The following is a 5,708-nucleotide window of genomic DNA, read 5'->3' as shown; positions in this document are numbered from 1 at the left end:
ACATGACATGTACAACCCGCAAGAGGAGCATACTATGAACAATTAAACAGCTTCCAAGCGTCAGAGTAAACCAGAACCTCCTACAGAAACGAAAGTGGTGGAGGTTTTCAATACTCCAAGCCCCGCATGCCACAAAAAACTAAGTTACACTTCTACTATACAAGTTAAAACTCTCATCTCTCTGCATTTGAACAGGGTAAGACAGGCAGACGACACAGAATTACTTTCTTTCTTTCAGCTGCTGAACGAGTAATGAATCAATGTCTATGATCATAAACACTGAAGTCAGGTTCTGGAGGCTTTTGGAGAGAACGAAGCTTACGACCACGAAGGGCTTTAGCAGCAAAGCGAGAAGCATAAATGGTTGAACCAATCCAGCCCTGGATGAACTTTCAGTTCTTGAAATCAAAGCTTTTCCATCGTCATCTGAGCCATAGTCTTCATCCTCATCCTCCATCTCCTCCTCCTCCTCCTCTATTAGTTGTGACTCCATCATCTTCCTTTTCATATACCGTCGCCATGCAGCCTGGATGAAAGTTGCTGCCCATGTTCTCCATTGCTGTGAGTAGAAACGGAAGGTCTGTTGAACTTGTGCTTATGGAGGCCTGAACTGTGAAGCCACAAACTTTAACATCTCTGCTTCCAAAGCAAATGCCTCTACTTCATTGATAGCTTTCACTGTTCTTGTAGATGATGGCAAGTTTGCTGCAGATTTAGGGTCTAATGCCCATGTCAGAAGCTCTTCTCCACAGAAATCACCTTCTTTGAGAAGACCTCTGTTGAAAAATCCACTTCTTCCACCATCTGTGGTCACACTCTCTAACGACCACGTATGTGAAGAACATCTCACTACTGGATCTCCTTCCCTAACAATGTATGTTCCCTCTGTGTATAACTTGTTTTAACGCTCACAAATTGCATCCAGTAAGCGTTCGTCCATATTAGCGAAGAGAGGAACCTGCATATGATTAGACATACACAGAAGCTGATGAGGAAAAGGAATACATTTCAGAAACAGAAGTTCAGAACTGTGATGGTTATTTGGGATTGTTTGGGTTAATGTTTGTAAATGTGACTTTTATTCTAACTGACTTTTGTAATTAACTGAATTGAGGTAAAAATGTAATTTATGTTTAGATATGTTTTCTTTGCATGTATTAAATAAAAGTTAGTTTTAAAACGTTCAAATTTGAAAGAGCCATAACAAAAGCCAAGAAAAGTTGCTCTAACTTCAGAATGACTTTTAGGCAAAAAGTTGATCCAAACCACATTTTTTGCTCCAACTGACTTTTTAAGGCCACAAAAATCAGTCTGGGATCCCAAACAAGCACGAACCTTCCCAATATTAAGGTATACATGAGTATACTTACCCTTCTAACCAAGTTCAAACAAAGATGGCGTTTGATATCCCTCCTTAGATCTTTTGGAAGATTCTGCACCAGTTCTCTTCGTCGACTCCTCGAGTTTCCATCCATTTGTATTGATCATAGCGTCTCACTCTTTCCCTTAGCTCTTGAGGAAGCACACGGTGATGCATCCACTGCTCAGAATCACGCCTTTTGATCCTCATTTCCTCAAGACGAACAGTGATTGATTGAAGGTAGTTCTGTTCATTTGCATCATAACACAATCTAGAACTCTTCATGCAACTTTTGAGCCAAATCGTCTCATTTTTACATATCGCCCTTTTATAAGGGAACTAAAACTGTGAAGCTAAGCTTTTGCTTACCTGCACTTTTCCAATCAGAAGAGCCATAAGGACAAGCCCCAAAATACATATAAATATGGAAAACAAAGCCTCCCCGATGTAAGTACTCGTGTCAAGCCCCTGCCCAAGTGTGCTGGGGAAACAAAACGAAACGTTTTTAGGCTTTTAAATATTAGCTGTAGAATTCTCTAACAACTTAGTAAACATAACTACATTTATTGGACAAATCATGCAGGGTTGTGGGCATGCCATCTCAAAGTGTTCATTATACACTGAATTTCCATATCTCAAACACTGAAAACAGGGTTTATTGTATAATGAAATTTCATATAAGCCATGTTCCCGGTTTTCCCTACTCACCATGATTATGCTTTTTGAAGAATAAAGCATGGAACATCTTAAATAGACAAGCTTCTGTCAAGTTTAAGCATGTTTTGGACTAGTCAGTAAAAAGTTAGCAGCATACACCACTGGATATTTTCTGGGAGCAAAATGAATGGAAATGAAAATAAGAGAAGAAGAACATATATGAACATACACATACATACAAACATATATATATACCTGACGTTTTGAAGGCCCCACCAGAAACATAGAAAGAATTTACTCCACATATCACTGGAGGCAGTAATACCCTTCTCTATTACACGAGTGTAGATTCCATAATCAAATGGTGGGTCCTCACCCCCAGCTCCACAATTCCTGTCGAGAATATCCCCATTCACATTTTTCCAGGCTTCATATCCAGGATGGCGCCTATTTGAACTCTCACAGTATAAGAAATGTGGAATACATCCTTGAGTAACAGCAGCAGCACAAGCCTTCTGCCAACACGTGTCATTTCGTTCGATAGCTAGTAAGTACCACACAGACCCTACTATCTGTCATCATCACACAAAACACAACACAATACAATCACAACACTTTCCTTTTTGATTGCTCATGTGTATCCTCCTATTGGAGGGAGTCTTTTTTTAGGACATGTTTAGGTATTAAATATGGGCACCTCCTTCAACAGGAATTTGAACCTTAGTTTGCTAGAGGAACTAGCCTTGCCATTAAACTCAGCATCCGTTGGTAAGTCACAACACTTCTTTCATAACTCTACTTTCGGACAACTCATATTGAAACATAATGAGATGTGTGAATTCATGAAAGATGGACTTACATGGCTAACAAGCATGTACCAAACCAAATAGTAGGTGGCACCCACGAGTGCATTATCAGAGAAGACAGCAGCTGTCTTTTTAACTTCAGTAGCTAAAGGGATAAAGCGTGCAAATCTCGGAATATATTGGAGGATGACCACTCTCAATAGCGTCGTTTTTGTGGCTAACACCTCTAAACTTTTTGCTTTTGAAGATAGTTGGCCACCACAATCTGCACTGAAAACATCTATACATAACACCACTTCTTGGAGACAAATTTCCATACCATACTAGAATACTTAATTTCAGTAGCCAAAGACAAGGGTGTGACTGTGGCTAAAACAATCCTTCAATTCTATTCAAAATATGATAATTTATCATCTCTATCCTTAGCAGAATCATAAGTGAACTGCAGCTCATCTTTTTGTGGCAAAAGTCCTGGACTCTCCTTCCCCAGATCAGCAGCTTTTAGCTTGTTTCATTCATTTTGCAGCTGTGATATATTTATAACACTTCAAACAAAGTATCTATGCAATACTATGTCAAATTTGATTTACATTCAGTCATTCAGAGGAAGAGAGTGTCCCAAAATAAGACTTAGCGTGGGGTTTTAGATCCTGTCTCTAATATTATCCTTGGACTAGACTTTTTATTTGATATATTCTTGGACTAAACTTAAATAGAATGAGTTAGGTATTTGTCATTAGGTTTTTCAATGGAATTATTACAGGTGGGGGAGAAATAACCCTTGAAGCAAAGCAGTGGCTACAAGAAGCTGATGATAATAATTTGTCCAACCTGTGGCAATGGCAGCACAGAACTGAAATCAACAATGAAGTAACGCCCAAGGTATCTCTTGGCAATCTTTTTAGGATCAATCACAAGTTCACCTCGTCCAAAACCCGAGAGGATGGTGCAATATAAGCAGTCCGGAATTGGAAACCATGCGGATGAGATAGATAGCATCAAGTACCGATCTCAGAATAATAGCAGTAGATGCAAGAGCAGTATCAATGGCAAGGCAGTGAGATCTGAGGTTGAAGTAGGGAAGATAAAAGAAGAGAGGATCACATGAAACTGAAATAATACATAGAAGCTCAAAAAACTTGTTCCACAACAAAAGGGTCTTATCTTGAGGATCGAATATTTTAGTCTCTGATACTTTAAGATCTTCTGGGAAAACTTGCCAGGTGACTCCACTTTTCAGTGATCTTCCAAATGTCTTTAGTCCATCTGATCCTCTCTTCATTCCCATCCTAAAGGATTTTGATGCATTCTTATTTTCACGACCAGAAATGGGCTTGCCCTCTATATTAAATCTGAGCTTCTTCATGATTCCACTTGGGCTGGATTGTACTGAAGTGTTAGAATCAAGATCATCCAACCTGTATCATCACCATTGGATGCTTATTTCAACAACTAACACAAACAAGGTGTATTATGACTTACCACTCTAACACCTATTATAAGTCACTTTCTAAAAGGAATATGTGGTCCTTATTCTTACAAGCCAACCAAGAAAGGTATTAATTATATTTTTTCAAGATTGTTCTCATTTAAAGTTTGATGCAATTTTTTTCTCCCGATTCTTAAGATATAATTCATGGTCTTAAATGAGGGTAAATTTAAAAAACTGTTTCATTTTCAAACAAATTTAATGATTTAACCATCTCTCCTTGGTTCTGATGAAGTAGTTGGAGGAAACTTATAATAGGAACCACTGGGTATGAGTTCTGAAATCAGTCACTTTCAATATCTTCCCCATGAAACATCAATGCGCGCGCACTCTACTTGTGCACTGTGTACCTCACAAATTTATCCCTCTGGCCGTATGAATTGTAGCAGGAGTTGAACATACTGAAGAAATCACATCAGCATCTGTATAGTAATTAACCTCCTGAACAACCAAATCTTTCATGTTTCTTCACTGCATAAAGCGGCTGCAAAGTGTAGCAAAATTCTTATGAATCCATATTAATATAGATTTCAGCATATTACACATCCTACCGATACTACACATGTATTTACACATTTGAAAGAAATTCTGCTCAAATATTTTAGTCCTTGATCTTGGCCAAAAAAAAAAAAAATAGTCTAAAATCTTTAGGAGAACCACATCTCAAAAGCTAGCTATCAGAGCTGTAGAGTCTAAGAAGCCGTTTCAACACGCTAAACATTTTAAATGATAAATAGTGCTATATTCTAGGAAATTACTGCAAAATTTTTCCAACAATCACGCACAAGAAGCCTCACCAAGAATAATTTGTCATGGCTTTCCAATGCGATATAATTTTTTTTTTTGACTTTCCAATGCCATATAAATTTTTTTTAATTAAATGAGAAAACCTTTTCAAATATTGATTCGTCATATTATGAGAGATTTTTACTAATCCAATCCTATTGGTAATGCTATATAATTACCGATAAACATTCTGACATGACAACAATGCTATATTCTTTCCAATGTTTGGCATATTAATATTGTAATAAACCTTCTCGGACGATAACTTGAGCCCAGTTAAAATGATCTATTTATATCCACAACACAATCCTAATTAAACTAAAATGCAACGCAAACATGATAAAAAAAAATTGTTGTGTTTGTATGTAATTTGAAGAATTGCTCATCAGATGAGAATGTTAAATTTACAGAGACATATTTTTCATAGCGGTTGTTCTTTTCTGCAGAAGAAATTCACCTCGATTCTGCCCATTGAATCATTGATTGTTCACTCTCATCATTGAAAAAACACGGGATATTAAAAACAATTAAAACCTCTTGGCTAACAGATTATAACTGAAATCAAATTGAGGGAAAAAATATATAAATGAAAAAGAACAGAAAGTGCGAG

At 37.3% G+C, this 5,708-nt stretch overlaps 1 pseudogene; it reads right to left on the bottom strand.

The window, feature by feature from the left end:
* Positions 1-257: 257 nt before the first annotated feature.
* LOC114737301 (putative cyclic nucleotide-gated ion channel 8) lies at positions 258-4,712 on the bottom strand (annotated as a pseudogene).
* Between the last annotated feature and the right edge of the window lie 996 nt (positions 4,713-5,708).

Source organism: Neltuma alba, unplaced genomic scaffold (assembly GCF_004799145.2).
Source record: "Neltuma alba isolate B1F8T4 unplaced genomic scaffold, ASM479914v2 tig00013424_pilon, whole genome shotgun sequence".
Taxonomy (NCBI): domain Eukaryota; kingdom Viridiplantae; phylum Streptophyta; class Magnoliopsida; order Fabales; family Fabaceae; genus Neltuma; species Neltuma alba.
The sequence above is the reverse complement of the archived record's forward strand: the minus strand, read 5'-3'. Positions and strand labels throughout refer to the sequence as shown.